The sequence below is a fragment of the Castor canadensis genome, chromosome 5 (assembly GCF_047511655.1).
Source record: "Castor canadensis chromosome 5, mCasCan1.hap1v2, whole genome shotgun sequence".
NCBI classification, from domain to species: Eukaryota; Metazoa; Chordata; class Mammalia; order Rodentia; family Castoridae; genus Castor; species Castor canadensis.
The window spans coordinates 25,553,063-25,573,558 of NC_133390.1; the positions used below are offsets into that span (position 1 = coordinate 25,553,063).

Consider the following 20,496-nt stretch of genomic DNA (forward strand, 5'->3'; position numbering starts at 1 on the left):
CTTAAAGTTTACTTTGTCTGATCTTAAGAACATACCACTTTTCTGTTGTTTACTGTTTACATATCTGCTTTCATCCTCTAGTTTCAACTTATATGAGTTTTTATATTTAACTAGTACGTAGTGCTATCTTGCTTTTTTAAATAGTCTTACAATCTTTATTTTAATTTCATTTTGTAGTACAACATCCTTTATGTAATTATCAATATAGTTGGACTTAGCTTATCATTTACTAATTGATTTTCATGTTTATTGTATTCCTTACTTTGTGCTACTCATTTTCTACCTTGTTTTGTATTTAATGTTGACCGTTTTGTGCTATTTTTTTCTTTTCTTTTTTTTTAGTAAAAGTGATAGCAAAGTTTATTGGGAAAGGAGTGCATTTTGATAGACTGAAAGCTGGTCATCTATATTGTGAGAGCCTTTTACTGGCACAAGTTTTTATTGAGATGGAAGGGGATTAAGTGTTGCATCCCTCTCTAGGACAAGCCCATGAAGCTGAAGTCACAGTTATAGTCAAAAAGCTAGGGTAGGTCTGCAGATTTACTTGAACCAACTAGTATTAATCAGTCTGGCCCCTAGGAGAAGTTTTACATGCCTGTGTCTGTGGTGTTTTTTTTTTTTCCTGGGGGAAGGGGGGTTCTTTCGTTTTACTGGTTTTACATTTACTTACATGTGTATACATGGTTTGGGCCATCTCCACCCTCATCCCACCTCCCCCACACTTCAGGCAGAACTTGTTCCACATTCTTGTTCTCTGATTTTGTTGAAGAAAAAAACATAAGAGATAATTAAAAAGACATCATTTTTACTAGTTTGACATAGAGATAACTATACATAGAGATTCGTAGTGTGGCTTCCATGCATTTATGTATTGCAACTCACATGGCTCATCTCTGTCAGACCTCTTCACTACTTCCTGGTCCCCTTCCCATATATATTCACTCTTATACAGTGAGCACATCAACCGCATTCAAGTTTTAGGTTTCCTTCCCTTTCCCTAATTCTCCTGTGTGCAGTCTCCCCTTAGTGTGTGACCCATGTCCAATAAAATTACTGCATTTGTTTTGGGTCTATAATCTACATATGAGGAAGAACATGTGATTTTTGACCTTCTGAGCCTGGCTTACTTCACTTTAGAAGATGTCCTACAGTTCCACCCATTTACTTGCAAATAACAAAATTTCATTCTTCTTTGTGGCTGAGTAAAATTCCATTGTGTATAAATACCACATTTTCTTAATCCATTCATTGATCATGGGGTATCTTGGCTGTTTCCATAGCTTGGCTATTGTGAATAGTGCTGCAATAAACATGGGTGGGCAGGTGCCTTTATAATAACATGAGTCACATTTCTCTAGGTTTGGCCCTAGCAGTAGTACTGGATCATATGGCAGATCGATGTTTAGTTTTTTAAGAAGCCTCCATATTGTTTTCCAAAGTAGTTGTACTAGCTTACATTCCCAACAGCACTGTATGAACATTCCTTTTTCCCCCACATCCTCACCAATTGTTGTTAATGGTGTTCTTGATGGTAGCAATTCTAATAGGAGTGAGGTGGAATCTTAGGGTTGTTTTGATTTGTCTTTCCCTTATGGCCAAGGATAGTAAGCATTTCTTCATTTTTAGGGGGAATTTGGACTTCTTCCTTTGAAAAAGTTCTGTTTAGTTCAGTTTCCCACTTCTCTATTAGTTCATTAATTTTGGGGGAGTTTAGCTTTTTGAGCTCCCTGTATATTCTGGTTATCAGTCCTTTGTGTGATGTATAGCTAGCAAATATTTTCTCCCACTCTGTGGGTGGTCTCTTCACTTCAGAGACCATTTCTTTTGTTGTGCAAAAGCCTTTTAGTTTCATGTGGTCCCATTTGTCCATCCTTTCTCTTAGTTGCTGGGCTTCTGGAGTTCAACCTAGGAAGTCCTTGCCTGTACTATTGCCTCCAGAGTATTCCCTGCTCTTTCATGTACTAACCACAAGGTTTTGGGTCTGATATTAGGTCGTGAATCCACTTTGAGTTGATACTAGTACAGAGTGACAGGCATGGATCTAGTTTCAGTTTTCCGCAGGCAGATTATCACTTTTCCCAGCAACATTTATTGAAGAGGCTGTCTTTCCTCTATTGTATGTTTTTTGTTAACTTTGTCATAAATAAGGTGGGCATAACTGCATAGATTCATATCCAGGTTCTTTATTCTGTTCCACTGGTCTCCACATCTGTTTTTGTGCCAGTACCATGCTGTTTTTATTGCTATGGCTCTCTAGCATAGTTTGAAGTCAGTTGTTATAATACCTCTAGCATTGCTCTTTTTGTTCAGCATTGCCTTTGCTATTTATGGTCTTTTGTGCTTCCCAATGAACTTTCAGGTAGATTTTTCAATCCCTGTGATGAATATCATTGGGATTTTGATGGGAATTTTGTTGAACATGTAGATTGCTTTTGGTAGTATAACCATTTTTACTATGTTGAGTCTGCCAATCTATGAGCATAGGAGATCTTTACATCTTCTGTAGTCTTCCACATTCTTCAGTGGTTTGTAGTTCTCTTTGTTGAGGTCATTTACATCCTTTGTTAACTTTATTCATATTTGATTTTTTTTGAGTCTATTGTAAATGGAATTTTTTTTAATATTCTTTCTCAATTTGTTAATTGTTGGTGTATAGAAAGACTACTGATTTTTGTAAGTTGATTTTGTATTCTGCTACATTGCTGAAACTGTTTATAGTGTCTAGGAGTTTTTTGGGTCTTTGAGGTACAAGATCATGTTGTCTACAAATAGAGATACTTTAACTATTGCTTTACCTATTTGTGGTCTTCTTTTTTGCCTTATTGGTCTGACTAGGAATTCCAGGACTATGTTGAATAGAAGTGGAGAGAGTGTGCATCCTTATCTTATTCCTCACTTTAAGGGAAATTGATTCAGTTTTTCCACATTAAGTATGGTGTTAGCTATAGGTTTGTCATATATGGCATGTATAATGTTGAGGTACATTCCTTCTATTCCTAGTTTTCTCAGAATTTTTATCATGAAATAGTTCTGAATCTTGCTGTGACCTGCATGGCTGAGCTGCTGAACCTGAGTGGGAGCAATGGGGAATAGAAGTAAAGGCACACACAGACAGAACGACACATAAAGCTGAGGTCGGGAAGGCTTCACGTTCCTGGTGGGATACATGAGCCCCTACCTCAGCCAGAGTGTTTATTTTATAGGTCAGTACAAGGAAATTAATCAGGTAAAATTCAAGCTTCAACAATTCTTAGATCTAAGGTAAAAGGAATGAGGTCTGGTGGGCTAGTTTTCTTAAGGCTATAGAAGCTTAATTACAACACATCTGTTCTGAAATTGTCAAGGCACACAGGACAGTTTATCTAAGGTATTGATTAATCTGGCCTCAGGAAGTTTCCTAACAGTTCTAGTACTTTATCTAGTTTTGCATCAGGGAGCTGGTGTGTGGTCACAACAGGTTGTTTTCTTCAAGGGAGATATGGGAACTAAGGTCAAGACACCAGGTGCTGAAGAGTAGGAGAGACTCTCCCACTCTCTTACCATGGAGAGACTTTGCAAGCTCCATCATTTCCCAGTCCAAGATCCATGCCCAGTCTCCAATATCTCCCCCTACTCTATTTCTTAAGTGCTCCCTATGCATTTCTATGTCTAATCCAAGGAGTTGCCTTTTGATCTTTTGAGCTCCAACTGAAAGTAAGCAGAAACAATAAATCATTAATAATACAATGCCAATGACATACCAGAAGGAATGTTTCTGATTATTTAAAAGGTTAAATCCTTGTAATTCCTCTAATATAGTCTTTGCTATATCTGCAGGAGAGATCACCTGATCGTTTGCTTGCTGCATGGCTAAAATTTGCTGTCTTAAGGATTGTAGATTAAGGTAATCATTGTTATTTGCCCAGGCTCCCATGACATGTGCTTTAATGAGTTTCCATGGGAAGTCTGTTGTATTGTAGGTGCTGCAGTAACACAACTAAGTTGGAAGCCTGCATGGCACAGTAAATCTTTACAGAATTTCAGCATTTGAGCCTCCCATAGCCAGCAAAGCAGCTTCTACAGCATTTAAGCAGGTATCAATTTTCTCCCATCTATAGCAACTTGTTGTTGAAAGGCATAACTGACATTTTGTGTTAAGGTATTAATCTAATGAGCATTTTGAATGCTTTGTGAGAGGGTTACTGCCTCAGTAGTCATAGTGGCAATGGCAGTGATGGCTGCTATAATACCTGTTATCATAAATCCTACAAATCTTTTTTCCCTTACTAATAATGTTTTTATTTCTTTGACAACATGTAGTCCCCTAATACCATGGTCCCATGAAATTTGTAGGTACCAAGATATAGGGGCTTTGTTTTACTGTATGTAGGTTGTCACTTACATAATTGTCCACACATGAGGTTAAGTTACAATTAGAATAAGAGATATTAAAAATTGTTCCATTTTTAGAGATGTTAATTGATCCATCCAATAAAGCAAAAGGATGTTGAACACAAGCTTGCAAACCTTTAATAATGGAGCTGCCTGAATGGCTAGTTAGATTGATATTAGCAGTAGCAGCTCCGAGTTTCCATATATCTGATCAAATGGTTCCTCCGTCTGGTCCCACCAGAGGGGTGGTTCAATTCCCAATAATATTAGTGTCAGAAGTGCCATTATAGGACCAGTACACAAGCTTGTAGCTTGTACCATTAACAGCCATTGGAGAAGGAAATATACATTGTTCCCATGAGGCTCCCTTATGGGGGTGCCAGGAATTGCGTTTGTCATGACAGCAGGGAATGTGACACCAGTGTGTAGCATTATATGGGTCAGTGGCATCAAAGCCAAAAAGTTCTAGTCTTTCATCAAGAAACTGAGTGCCATTCCATAACAGAGCACTTTTCCAAATAGGCGTGAGAGGGAGAGAATAAGGCAAATTTTCCAAACATATGGGTAAAGCAACATCTTGTCCTGTAAAATTATAACTAGTGAAAGTAGGAACCAGGTGTCCATTGATTGGAGTGACCTCCTACCAGCTCAGTCATTAATAAAAACTGATGTAGGTGGACTTTTCCAGGTAACAGCATGAAGCAAAGGTGGATGTGGCACAAAAGCCCAGTGTACTGAGTTCTAGGCCTCTGCAGCATTCACCTGATGACTAATGATGGTAATCATCGCTAGCAGAAGAACAGCAGGAGTTTCTTCCTGTCCCCACCACTTAATGGCATTCTTGACCATATCCACCAAGCACTTTATTTGACCCCAAGTTGGAGGTGTAGATCCCTGGGTTGTTTTACTGCGCTTGTCAATGTGACGATGTTGCCTCTTGTAGGACCAATAAGGGTGGTCCTTATTGCTTTCAGTCACAGGATCTCTGTTGGTTTGATTTTTGGGGGGCTTGGGAACCTCTCCTCCTCCGTCAGGTGGAGCTTCTGCATCTGATACCCGATGGGTTCTGTAGGTCTTCACAAACTGCGAGGGTACCCAAATTGGGTTTTCTGCACCTTCAGGAAAAACACAAGCATGGCCTTGGCCCCTTAACATGGCAATACTGGGCTGGGGCCTTGCCAGGTTCTGGTCATTACATCTTTCCACAATACCTGAGGCAAATGTTGTTTATTACAATGATCTTAATGTTTTTCAGCTGGAGTAAAGCCAGATTCAGAGCAATTTTTAAATTTTAAAGTAAAAAGAGCTTTGTTAATTTGAGTGGCCAGGGAGCTGTCTCCCCCTTCTTGTCTTTATAATTGAAGTTTTAAAGTTTGGTGAGCTCATTCTACTACAGCTTGGCCTTGGTAACTGTAGGGTATGCCTGTGGTATGAAGAATTTGGTAGGAGGAATAGAAAGCCTTGAAGGCAGTAGATGTACAGCCTGGGCCATTATCAGTTTTAGTATGGAGCGGCTTGCTCATCACTGTTAAAGGCGGCCAAGCAGTAACCTATGACATGGTGTGTTGCTTCCCCTGATCTTGGAGAGGCAAAAACAAAACAAGAGTAAGTATCAATAACAACATGGACATAACACTGTCATCCAAAGTATGGAATGCAAATAACAGCCATCTGCCATAATGTTAGAGGGCAAAGACCATGAGGGTTAATTCCCTCAGCGGGTACAGACAAATGAGGAGCACAACTTGAACATGATTTTACAATTTGACGAGCTTGTTCTCAGGTGATTTGAAAATGTTTACAAAGAGCCCTGGAGTTTTGGTGGAACTGAGAATGACTGTATGGCTGGTTCACTGGTGATAATGTATCCACCTGTAAAATTAATGGAGAAACTGAGGCATTGGCCTGGCAATTGCCCTCTGCCAATGGCCCAAGAAGGCCAGAATGGGACTGGCGATGGCCCACAGAATAGGGATGTTAACATTGTTGTAATAAAGCCCTTAATTAATGGAAGAGATGAAAAAACTGCTCATCATTGGTAGGTCCTACATAGGAGGTTTTAATAGTTTTGACCACACTGTATACATAGGCACTGTCTGCATACAAATTGAAAGGAACATGAGCAAAGTCTTGACAAGCCAATATAAATGCCTGAAGCTCAGCACACTGAGCAGTGGAAAAACCTGTTTATAGAACTTTTTTTTTTGGGGGGGGAGAGGTTTTTTTTTTGTCTTTTCTTTTTTGGTGCTGGGATCGAACCCAGGACCTCACGCATGCTAGGCAAGCACTGTACCACCAAGCTACATCCCAGTCCATCCCTGAGAGGAAAAGTAAGCAGCATTTCCAGAACCTGAAGCATCAATAAAAATTGCAAGAGCCTGAGGCATGGGATCCTCCTGGATATTGTGAGAAAATATAAAAGCATGTTGAGAAGCAAAATTAAGAAGTTTAGAGGAAGGTTAATGTTCTCCAAGTTGTCCTGTAAAGTTAGCTAATGCATTTTGTCACATGGTGTCAGTACACCATAGCCAAGCCTGTTTGATGTTCCTTGGTAAATGGGACAACAATAAGGGATGGTTCTAGTCCTAGCAGCTGAACAGTGCAAAAACATCCCATGGCTATTAATTTAGTTACCATATAATGGTAAGGAGTGATGACCCTAGCAGGGGAGTGAAGTAAATGTAGCCACTCTAGCACTCCCTGAGAATGCCAAAGAACTCCTGTGGGTAGAATTGCAGTAGGTAAAATAAGAGGCTGCATTGGTTGAAGATAATCAACACAAGTTCTCTGAGAGTTATGAATAGCTTGTTCAACCTTAGCCAAGACCATATGACCCTCCAGTGTGAGATATCTAGGAGATGATGGTTGAGTGTCTCCCTGTGAACCTGAGACAGTTCACAGTTGGTAAGTTTTAAGGCAGGATGTAGCCAATTTATATCACCTAATAATTTTTGAAAATCATTTGAAGTTTTTAAATTATCCTTACAGATTTCTATTTTGGGGGGGGTGGATAGCATATCCCTCAATAAGCTGTCCCAAATATGAAAAGAGAGATTGTTTTTGTACCTTTTTTGGAGCTGCAATAAGACCCATTTCGCCAAATTATAAGCAACAAAAGAAATTTAGAAGAAGTGGGCTTACCTGGAATCCATTTTTAGTTCTGTCTGGACTATGGATGATATCCCAACAACATAAAAATGCTGCAGAATGTCAACAGACAACAGTTGAAGGTTTTGAAAAAGGCCAACAAAAGTAGATATTTAGAAGGCTGACTCAGTTGAAAATAGGGAGGGGATTCCAAGATGGAGGCTAGAGGGAGGAAGCAGAAAGCGAGCCTCCTATAGTGAAATCTTGGAGAGATGCTGGAGACATACTTTGCAGGCATAATCACTGAGAAGAGGCAGAACTTTGACCCCTCCACACCTCCAGCCGGCTCAGAGAATCTCCACTTCACATTAAACGGAGAAACAATGAGGGCCCCCGGACCGCCAGTCGCCGGCTCCCAGACAGCTTGGGAAGACGTGGACCAGGTGAGCTTCGCGGTACCGCAGTACTCCCACAGACAAGCCTGGGCCAGAGCAGCATAGCCCCCTGGACAGACTGACCTCCACCTGGGGAAAGAGAGAAACTGAGTAATAAGCAATAAGAGCAATAAAGACACGCTGGAGAAAAGGTGGGGCACCCTGAGTGCTGAAGACTGGGGGAAGGGAATCCTTCCCGGGACTGTAAATAAACAAGCTGGGAGGGCCAGAGAGGCTCTGGTGGGAGCAGGGGTGGGGCATGCACCCAGCAACCAGGAGCAGGAAAGCTTGTGAGAGTGGTGGAGGGAGGAAAACTCCACAGGAGAGGAGGGAAGACCCATCTCCCACATGAACTATAAATAAACACACAGGCCTGACAATGCTGGTGCAGTGTCACCTTTCCCAGTGCTTGGAAAGTGGAAAGCCTGTAGCAGAGCCTCCTGCACAGGAGAACTCTGAACAAACAAAGCCTGCAGAGCCAGGTGAGTGCTGAACAAACAAAGCCTGCAGAGCCAGGTGAGTGCTAAGCTCACCCCAGAGATCTGCATAAACAAGGCCTCCAGCAACAGCAGACTGACAGCAGCAGGCAGGCAAACCACAACTGCAGATACCATTCTCAGAACTGTCTCCAGACACTTTTTTTTCTTTTTCTCCTTACCTTTGATGAGAGAACTACCAAATGACACCTGGAAGTGGAAAAACTTACTGAAACTGTATTTCATTTGAACTTGGGACACTTGGTGGGTTTTGTGTGTGTGTGTGTGTGTGTGTGTGTGTGTGTGTGTGTAGTTTTGTTCTATTTTATGCGTCCCGTTTGATGAGACAACTACAGAACAACATCTGAGGCACCATTTCCAGGATTGGAGACTGAGATGGACAACAAAATAATTAAGACGGAAACTTCATTGCATTTGAACTTGGAGGGTTTTTTGGTTTTTCGGTTTTGTTTTTTAATTTTCTATTTTCCATTTTATTTTAATTCATGTTTAATATATAGATATTTCTTTCATTTACTTATTTTTTATTTTTATTCCTATCTTAACTTTTTTTATTTTTGATTTTCAATCCTCTCTCTGTCCCTCTAATGTCTGTTCAGCTTACTGGCAATTAGTACACTAAGACTCCCTGTTTATACCTTTGAAACTTCCTTGTCTGAAACTTTGTTCTGCTTTCTCCCTCTTGTCTGTGTATTTGTTTTCCCCTTTTCTTTAACTTCTTGCTTTCCATCTCAGCTCACCTTTTCATTTTAAATATTACCATTGTTATTATTACAAGATAGAAAATACTTAATTGCACACAGTACAGGGACAGTAACAACACCAAAGACAATGATGGGAAGACAGAAAAAACAGGGAAACCAGTTTCCCCACAGCAAAAAATTAGTACAGAAACCAGAGGGGAATGAAGAAAAAAGGTACTCAGATCCAGACTCCAACAAAATGAAGATAAACTATGCAAAGGACCCAATGAAGCCCACAAGAATAATTTAAAAGAAGACATACTACAGGTACTCAATGAGAATTTTATAGAGATGATACTGGATAGGGTCAACCAAAATGTACAGGAGACACTCAAGAAATTCCAAGACAACAAAAATAGAGAACTTGAAAAAGCAAAAGAAGAAATAAAGAAAACCATAGAAGCACTGTATAAACACCAAAGTGAAAGAGAGAACACAATGAATAAATGGATAAATGAACTCAGGACAAAAATAGACAGCATTAAAGAGGAAAACAGCCAGGATATGGAAAACCTCAGAAAAAAGAACGAAACAGAACTGCCAACGGAAGGCCAATCCAGCAGAATAGAACAAACAGAAGACAGAATCTCAGAACTTGAAGATGAAATGGTAATTAAAGGAAAAAACAAAGAACTATTAATTAAACAACTCAAGACCTGTGAAAAGAAAATGCAAGAACTCACCGACTCCATCAAAAGACCAAACGAGAATCATGGGCATCGAAGAAGAAGAGGTGCAAACGAAGGGAATGTGTAATCTATTCAACAAAATAATAATGGAAAATTTCCCAAATCTAGAAAAAGATATTCCCAAACAGATGCAAGAGGCCTCCAGGACACCAAACAGACCAGATCAAAATAGAACTACTCCACAACATATCATCATTAAAATAACAAGTTCAGAAACTAAGGAAAGAATATCGAAGGCTGTAAGAGAGAAAAAACAAGTAACATACAAAGGAAAACCCATCAAAATCACAGCAGACTTCTCAACAGAAACATTAAAAGCAAGAAGAGTGTGGGGTGACATCTTCCGGGAATTGAATGAAAATAACTTCAACCCCAGGATACTCTACCAAACAAAACTATCATTCAAAATAGATGGAGCAATAAAAGACTTCCATGATAAGCAGAAACTAAAACAATATGTGACCACAAAGCCACCATTACAAAAGATTCTGCAAGGGATTCTGCATACAGAAACTTCAACCCAACTTAACCATGAAAAGACAGGCAGCACCAAACCACAGGAAAAGAAAAAGCAAGACAGTAGAGAGTAACCTCAACTTAGGTAAACACAATCAAACCTTCAAACAACTAAGACAACTAAATGACAGGAATCACCACATACCTGTCAGTATTAATGCTTAATGTTAATGGGCTTAATTCACCCATCAAAAGGCACTGTTTGACGAAATGGATTAAAAAGGAAGATCCATCAATTTGTTGCTTACAGGCAACCCATCTCACTGACAGAAATATGCATAGGCTTAGGATGAAAGGCTGGAAGAAGATTTACCAAGCCAATGGCCCCCAAAAACAGGCAGGAGTAGCAATACTTATCTCTGACAAAGTAGACTTCAAACGTACATTGATCAAACGAGATAAAGAAGGGCATTCCATACTAATAAAAGGAGAAGTAGACCAAAAGGAAATAATAATCATCAATCTATATGCACCCAATGTCAACACACCCAATTTCATCAAACATACCTTGAAGGACCTAAAAGCATATATAAACACCAACACAGTGGTTGTGGGAGACTTTAATACACCATTATCATCAATAGATAGGTCATCCAAACAAAAAAATCAATAAAGAAATCCAAGATCTAAAATATGCAATAAATCAAATGGACGTAGTAGATGTCTACAGAACATTTCATCCAGCTTCTACACAATACACATTCTTCTCAGCAGCCCATGGAACCTTGTCCAAAATAGATCATATCCTAGGGCACAAAGCGAGTCTCAGCAAATATAAGAAAATAGAAATTATACCGTGCATACTATCTGATCACATTGCAGTAAAAGTAGAACTCAACAACAAAAGTAAAGACAAAAAACATGCAAACAGCTGGAAACTAAATAACACATTACTTAATGAAGAATGGATCATCGATGAAATAAAGAGGAAATTAAAAAGTTCCTGGAAGTCAATGAAAACGAAAACACAACCTACCGGAACCTATGGGACAAAGCTAAGGCAGTCCTGAGAGGAAAGTTTATAGCCATGAGTGCATATATTAAAAAGACTGAAAGATCCCAAATCAATGACCTAATGATACATCTCAAACTCCTAGAAAGACAAAAACAAGCAAATCCCAAAACAAATAGGAGAGAAATAATAAAAATAAGAGCTGAAATCAATGAAATAGAAACCAAAAAAACCACACAAAGAATTAATAAAACAAAAAGTTGGTTCTTTGAAAAAATAAACAAGATCAATAGACCCCTGGCAAACCTGACTAAAATGAGGAGAGAAAAAAACCAAATTAGCAGAATCAGGAATGCAAAAGGGGAGATAATAAAAACACCATGGAAGTCCAGGAAATCATCAGAGACTACTTTGAGAACCTATATTCAAATAAATTTGAAAATCTTAAAGAAATGGACAGATTTCTAGATACAAATGATCATTGAAAACTGAACCAAGAGGAAATTAATCACCTGAATAGACCTATAACACAAAATGAAATTGAAGCAGCAATCAAGAGTCTCCACAAAAAGAAAAGTCCAGGACCTGATGGATTCTCTGCTGAATTCTATCAGACCTTTAAAGAAGAACTGATACCAACCCTCCTTAAACTGTTCCATGGAATAGAAAGGGAAGGAAAACTGCTGAACACATTTTATGAAGCCAGTATTACACTTATCCCAAAACCAGGCAAAGACACCTCCAAAAAGGAGAACTATAGGCCAATCTCCTTAATGAACATTGATGCAAAAATCCTCAACAAAATAATGGCAAACCGAATTCAACAACACATCAAAAAGATTATTCACCACGACCAAGTAGGCTTCATCCCAGTGTTGCAGGGGTGGTTCAACATAAGAAAATCAATAAATGTAATAAACCACATTAACAGAAGCAAAGACAAAAACCACTTGATCATTTCAATAGATGCAGAAAAAGCCTTTGATAAGATCCAACACCATTTCATGATAAAAGCTCTAAGAAAACTAGGAATAGAAGGAAAGTACCTCAACATTATAAAAGCTATATATGACAAACCTACAGCCAGCATTATACTTAATGGAGAAAAACTGAAACCATTCCCTCTAAAATCAGGAACCAGACAAGGATGCCCACTATCTCCACTCCTATTCAACATAGTACTGGAATTCCTAGCCAGAGCAATTAGGCAAGAAGAAGGAATGAAAGGAATACAAATAGGTAAAAAAACTGTCAAAATATCCCTGTTTGCAGACGACATGATCCTATACCTTAAAGACCCAAAAATCTCTACTCAGAAGCTTCTAGACATCATCAATAGCTATAGCAAGGTAGCAGGGTATAAAATCAACATAGAAAAATCATTAGCATTTCTATACACTAACAGTGAGCAAACTGAAAAAGAATGTGTGAAAACAATTCCATTTACAATAGCCTCAAAAAAAATCAAATACCTAGGTGTAAACTTAACAAAAGATGTGAAAGACCTCTACAAGGAAAACTATACACTTCTGAAGAAAGAGATTGAGGAAGACTATAGAAAGTGGAGAAATCTCCCATGCTCATGGATTTTTAGAATCAGCATAGTAAAAATGTCGATACTCCCAAAAGTAATCTACATGTTTAATGCAATTCCCATCAAAATCCCAATGATATTCATTAAAGAGATTGAAAAAATCTACCATTAAATTTATATGGAAACACAAGAGGCCACGAATAGCCAAGGCAATACACAGTCAAAAGAACAATGCAGGAGATATCACAATACCTGACTTCAAACTATATTACAAAGCAATAACAATAAAAACAGCATGGTACTGGTACAAAAACAGACATGAAGACCAGTGGAAAAGAATAGAGGACCCAGATATGAACCACACAACTATAACCAACTTCTCTTTGACAAAGAAGCTAAAAATATATGATGGAGAAATAGCAGCCTCTTCAACAAAAACTGCTGGGAAAACTGGCTAGCAGCCTGCAAAAAACTGAAACTAGATCCATGTATATCACCCTATCCCAATATTAACTCAAAATGGATCAAGGATCTTAATATCAGACCCCAAACTCTAAAGTTGATACAGGAAAGAGTAGGAAATACTCTGGAGTTAGTCGGTATAAGTAAGAACTTTCTCAACGAAACCCCAGCAGCACAGCAACTAAGAGATAGCATAGATAAATGGGAACTCATAAAGCTAAAAAGCTTCTGTTCATCAAAAGAAATGGTCTCTAAACTGAAGAGAATACTCACAGAGTGGGAGAAAATATTTGCCAACTATACATCAGACAAAGGACTGATTACCAGAATATATAGGGAACTTAATAAACTAAATTCTCCTAAAACTAATGAACCAATAAAGAAATGGGCAAGTGAACTAAACAGAACTTTCTCAAAAGAAGAAATTCAAATGGCCAAAAAACATATGAAAAAATGCTCACCATCTCTAGCAATAAAGGAAATGCAAATTAAAACCATGCTAAGATTCCACCTCACCCCTGTTAGAATAGCCATCATCAGCAACACCACCAACAACAGGTGTTGGCGAGGATGTGGGGAAAAAGGAACCCTCTTACACTGTTGGTGGGAATGTAAACTAGTACAACCACTCTGGAAACAAATTTGGAGGCTACTTAAAAAGCTAGACATTGATCTGCCATTTAATCCAGCAATACCACTCTTGGGGATATACCCAAAAGACTGTGACACAGGTTACTCCAGAGGCACCTGCACACCCATGTTTATTGTGGCACTATTCACAATAGCCAACTTATGGAAACTGCCAAGATGCCCCAGCACTGACGAATGGATTAAGAAAATGTTTTATCTATACACAATGGAATTTTATGCAGCCATGAAGAAGAACGAAATGTTATCATTCGCTGGTAAATGGATGGAATTGGAGAACATCATTCTGAGTGAGGTTAGCCTGGCCCAAAAGACCAAAAATCGTATGTTCTCCCTCATATGTGGTCATTAGATCACGGGCAAACACAACAATGGGATTGGACTTTGAGCACATGAAAAAAGCTTTAGCACACAAGGGAGGGGTGAGGATAGGTAAGACACCTAAAAAATTAGCTATCATTTGTTGCCCTTAATGTAGAGAAACTAAAGCAGATACCTTAAAAGCAACTGAGGCCAATAGGAAAAGGGGACCAGGAACTAGAGAAAGGGTTAGATCAAAAAGAATTAACCTAGAAGGTAACACCCACGCACAGGAAATCAATGTGAGTCAATGCCCTGTATAGCTATCCTTATCTCAACCAGCAAAAACCCTTGTCCCTTCCTGTTATTGCTTATACTCTCTCTACAACAAAACTAGAGATAAGGGCAAAATAGTTTCTGCTGGGTATTGAGGGGTTGGGGGGAAGAGGGAGGGGGCAGAGTGAGTGGTAAGGGAGGGGGTGGGGGCAGGTGGCAGAAATGACCCAAGCCTTGTATGCACATATGAATAATAAAATTAATAAAAAAAAAGAAAATAATTACTGGGTATTTGCAAATGCTTTGAAGAAGGTCCTAGACTGAGAATGAAAAGATTGAGAATAGCCATGGTTAAAATACTGAAAAGTAGTTTGGGAATTGTCAGACATTTAGTTTTTCCATTGTAGACTGCATTTTTAGGAAAATAAGTATGACTGATAGTACTAAAACAGCAGCACTAAATGCTCCTTGTTACAGTTAGGAACATGTGGACACAAGCTTGCAAAAGCTAGCACCGTTAACTTTAGATCTCTTCAAGTTAGGGGGCCAATGCCAGTGATCCCAAATAGCCTGAGTTTTTGATCTACAGTTATACTTTATACACATACAGTAATACTTATTTGACTAAAAATAAATAGGTCAGCTTTTAAGTAGCAGGATTGTCCAAATGGAAAGGTTTTTTTTGAATGTTACTGATTACAAACAGCACACCTGTCAAAAGTTTCATAAACATTTTATATGTCAAAGATTTATATCAATGCTTTTGGATAAAGAACTTTAGGTGGTCAGTTAAATGTAACACTTTTGGATAAAAGAGAGGTTTAGACCATCATTTTACATAAACTTTTAACTTTGTAAATGTTTGTAGCCTATTTAGATAAAGTATAGAAAGAGAACACAGTTATAAGGTGGTCATTTAAGAGATCTTTGCATGAGTAAATATGTAAATGAACTCTGATTTAGTAGTACTTAAAGCTTGACAAGATCAAGTGAAAACACAACTAATTACTTTGATAAAATCTTTCCCTATAACAATTTTTTGTAGATGTTACTCAGAGCAGAATAATATTAAGATAGCTTTGTCATTTTATGGACATGGAGAATTAAGATTTTAGTTTGACATGATCCTAAAAAAGACTTTTAGGTAACTTTTAGATTATAGTCAACTTTAACTTTATCACACACTAAAGCTTTTATTATACACTTTTAAGACTTACTCAGAACCTTCATATAACACTCTAAACCCTCTGATGGTTTGTTCTTATCCTTCTTCTCCATATTTGGAACAATCTTTAGGACAAATCCTTCTTTACAAAATCCTTTCTTATCCAAAAACATTCCTTTTTTCCTTTAATTTTTCCACAAAAGATACATTCAATACCTATCTATATCCTTTCTACTTGTTTACTTTGTAACTTGTATTTTAAAAATAACTTTTATAAGAATACACCATTTGTTAATAGATCTCATTAGAGAAGAGTTGAATGTAAATTACTTATGATAAAATGAAACAGATTAAGGTTAATGTCCATAAAATAATGCCTGTAATTTAGTTAGACCTGATTGACATAACCTTTGAAAAACTGGTTTTTCTTAAAAGTATCAGCAAAAGAGGTGGGGGAGAGAAGAGAACAGAAGTCTTCTATTTCTTTACAAAAATTATATAATAAGAATCATCCTAAAGATGTTTAAATATATATGCATATGTAAAAAAAACTCAAATTAGGCATGCCATAAATGTCAATTTAAGTGTGCATAGATTCAGTAGCTCAAGAACATGTAAAAATTAATTAAGTGGCCACAAGTACATTGATTAGTTTGTTTGTTTTTTTAATTTTTAGAAGCAGATCGAGAAGTGTCCCGTTCTTTTCTTTTAGGACCCATTTTGGGCAGCTTAACAGCTGAGGCAAGAGTCAATTTTAGGAATAGTGTTTTGAGTCAGCCTCAGTCTCCAATAAGGTTTTTTGTCTCTAATAAATTAATCATACAATAGTCATACACAAAATTTACACAATGCAATACAAAACAATTACGTTAATTTTGAGTGCACTCTTGGACATTGAAGGCTTTAGACTTACCTCTAGTTTTAAGCATCTGTACATAAAGATCTCTCTCTTTAGATGCAGTTTGTCCCATATTTATTATTCTTGACTATATTCAGTATTGCACTCTCCCCTTACCTTATTTTCCTTGTGGACATGTCCCTTCAGAGAGCGTTCCCTCACCTTCTCAGTGAGTTCCTCCATAGTCAGGAGCCCCAACTTTGGGCACCACTTACTACAACCTTCATGGCTGAGCTGCTGAACCTGAGTGGGAGCAATGGGGAATAGAAATAAAGACACACACAGACAAAAAGACAAACAAAACTGGGGTCTGGAGGGCTGCATGTTCCTGGTTGGTTACGTGAGCACCTACCCCAGCCAGAGTGTTTATTTTATAGGTCAGTACAAGGAAATTAATCAGGTAAAATTCAAGCTTCAACAATTCTTAGATCTAAGGTAAAAGGAATGAGGTCTGGTGGGCTAGTTTTCCTAAGGCTATAGAAGCTTAATTACAACACATCTTTTCTGAAATTGTCAAGGCACACAGGACAGCTTATCTAAGTTATTGATTAATCCAGCATCAAGGAGTTTCCTAACAGTTCTGGTACTTTATCTAGTTGGCATCAGGGAGCTGGTGTGTGGTCACAACAGGTTGTTTTCTTCAAAGGAGATACAGGAACTAAGGTCAAGACACCAGGTGCTGGAAGAATGAGAGTAAGAGAGTCTCTCCTAGTCTCTTACCATGGAGAGACTTTGCAAGCTCCATCATTTCCCAGTCTAAAGTCCATGCCTAGTCTCCAACAGAATCTTATCAAAGACTTTTTCTGCATCTATTGAAATGACCAAGTGGTTTTTTTCTTTCCTTCTATTAATGTCCTGTATTACATTTATTGAGTTGCATATGTTGAGCCATCCCTGCATCCCTGGGATTTAGCCAACTTGGTCATGGTGAATGAACTTTCTGATAAACTGTTGCCATTATTTTATTGAGGATTTTTGCATTGATGTTCATTGAGATTGACCTGTAGTTCTCCTTTTTGGATGTGTCCTTGTCCAGTTTTGAGATAAGTGTAATGCTTGCTTCATAGAATGAGTTAGGCAGTGTTCCTTCCCTTTCTATTTCATGGAAAAGTTTAACAAGGGTTGGTATTAGTTCTTCTTTGAAAGTCTGCTAGAATTCAGCTGAGAATCCATCAGGTCCAGGACTTTTCTTTTTTGGGAGACCCTTTATTGTGGCTTCAATTTCATTATGCATTATAGATCTGTTTAGATGGTTAATATCTTCTTGGTTCAGTTTTGGATGGTCATATGTATCAAGAAATTTACTTATTTCTTCAAGATTTTCCACTTGATTAGAATATAGGCTTTCAAAAGTAGTCTCTGGATTTCCTTAATATTTGTTATCTCTCATTTTTTGTTTCTGATTTTACTAATTTGGGTCTTTTTTCTCCTCATTTTAGTCAGATTTGCCAGGAGCTTGTCAATCTTGTTTCTTTTTTCAAAGAAACAGTGCTATGTTTCATTGATTCTTTGCATGGATTTTTGGTCTCTATTTCATCAGTTTTGGCCCTTTTTTATTATTTCTCTCCTGGTTGTTTTGGGTTTTATTATTCTTGTTTTTCTAGGAGTTTCTAATGTAGCATTAGGTCATTTATTTGAGATCTTTCTAACCTTTTAATATATGTTTCATGACTATAAACTTTTATCTTAGAACTGCCTTTGTTGTGTCCCATATGTTCTGATAAGTGGTGTTTTCATTCTCATTAGCTTCCAGAAACTTTCTGATTTCCTCTCATATTTGTTTTTTGACCCACTGATCATTGAGCAGTGTGTTATTCAGCCTCTGATTATTTGCGTATTTTCTGCTGTTGTTTTTGTTGTTGAGTTCTAGTTTTAATGCATTGTGACCAGACACAATGTTATTTCTGTTTTCTTGTATTTGTTGAGGCTTGCTTTGTGCCTAAGATATGATATATTTTGGAGACATATCCATGGGCTGCTGAGAAGAATATATATTGTTGAATGTGTTGTTGTTGGATGAAATATTATGAGGACATCAGTTAGATCCTTTTGATTTATGGAGTCATTTAATTCTAGGATTTCTTTGCTCATGTTTTGTTTGAATGACCTATCTATTGGTGATAAAGGGGTATTAAAGTCTCTCACTACCACTGTGTTGGAGTCTATATGTGCTTTTAAGTCTTTTAGAGTATGTTTGATGAAACTGGGTGCACTGACATTGGGTGCATACAGGTTGATAATTATTTCTTTTTGATGTATTGTCCCTTTTATTAGCATGAAGTGTCTTTCTTTATCTTGTTTGACCAATATAGGCTTAAAGTTTACTTTGCCTGATATAAGTATTGCTACTTCTGCCTGTTTTCAGAGGCCATTGGCTTGGTAAGTCTTCTTCCAGCCTTTCACCCTAAGCCAGTATTTATTTCTGTCAAAAAAGATGGGTCTTAGATAAACAACAGATTGTCAAACTTCCTTTTTAATCCAGTTTGCCAAGTGGTGTCTTTTCATGGGGGAGTTGAGTCCATTGACATTCATTGTTAATATTGATAGGTATGTGGTGATTCCTGCCATTTAGTTGTTTTTGTTGTTTAAAGATTTGATTGTGTACTGTTGAACCAATGCTAATCTCTGATTTTTTGTGTTTTCTTCTCCTGTGGTTTGATACTTCCCATCCTCTTGTGATTTTGTTTACTTTCACCTTCTCTGTGCAGAATTCCTTGTAGAATCATCTATAGTGGTGGTTTGGTGGTCATATATTGTTTTAGTTTCTGTTTATCATGGAAGATTTTTACTGCTTCATCAATTTTGAATGATAGTTTTGCTTTTAGCATATCCTAGGTTTAAAGTTATTTTCATTCAGTGTTCAAAATACCTCATTCCATGCCCTTCTTGCTTTTAAGGTTTCTGTTGAGAAATCTGCTGTGATTTTGATGGGTTTACCTTTACATGTTATTTGTTTTTTCTCTCTTACATCCTTCAATATTCTTTCTCTGTTCTCAGTGCTTGTTGTTTTAATGATAATATGCCCTGGGGAGGTTCTCTTTTAGTTAAGTCTGTTTGGTGTCCTAGAGGCTTCCTGTACATGAATGGGAAAAACTTTCTTGAGATTGGGAATTTTTCTGTTATTATTTTATTGAATATATTATGTATCTGTTTGGATTGTACCTTTTCACTTTTTTCAATGCCCATGATTCTCAAGTTTGATCTTTTGAAGGAGTCACTGAGTTCTTGCCTATTCTTTTCATAGCTCTTGAGTTGTTTGACTCAGATTTCTTCTGCTTTTCTTTAATTTCTATTTTATCCTCAAGGTCTCAGATCCTGTCTTCCACTTGTTCTAGTCTTCTGGAGTGGCCTTCCACTGTGTTTTTGGTTTGGCTGAAGTTTCTGTTTATTTACAGGATTTCTGTTTGATTTTTTTTCCTGAGGTTTTCAATATCTTTGCTCAACTCCTCTTTTGTAATTTTTGTTGTCATCTTTAATTCATATATCTCTCTTTTTATAGCGTCCTTGTTTCACTTTCATGTTTGTTGAAGTACTTTCTGAGTTCCTTTATTTGTTTCTGTGTCTTCTTATGTTCTTTATTTTTGTGTCTTGAAATTTCTTCAGTGCATCTTGTACATTCTGGTTTGCCATGTCTAGTATCTTCTCCATGAATTTCTTAGTGATATTTTCCAAGATTTCTTCTTTGAGAGTTTTTATGGGTTGTCACTGGGCTCCTTGGTAACATTTATTGTTTATCATTTTGTTGAGTTCAAGAACTGGGTATCCATTTTCTTCATTTCCGACTGATTCCTTTATTGAATTATTTGTTTTGCTGAAAGTAGTTCCATCCCTTCTTCTTCCCATCACTCCACTTCATGATGTGCAACTATGTTTTCGATAGGCTAGTTGGTGGCTTTGGTTGCCTGATTTCTTTTCCTGATTTAA

General features: G+C 37.6%; 1 long non-coding RNA gene across 1 annotated transcript in view; it reads right to left on the bottom strand.

The window, feature by feature from the left end:
• Nucleotides 1–3,112: 3,112 nt before the first annotated feature.
• Nucleotides 3,113–20,496, bottom strand: part of LOC141423040 (uncharacterized) — a 138,536-nt gene continuing 121,152 nt past the window's right edge. Inside the window, exons 2-3 of the long non-coding RNA XR_012447703.1 lie at nucleotides 7,513–7,982; nucleotides 3,113–5,486 (exon numbers count right to left, since the gene is read on the bottom strand). This is a non-coding gene — a long non-coding RNA (uncharacterized lncRNA). The remainder of the gene's footprint in view (nucleotides 5,487–7,512; nucleotides 7,983–20,496) is intronic.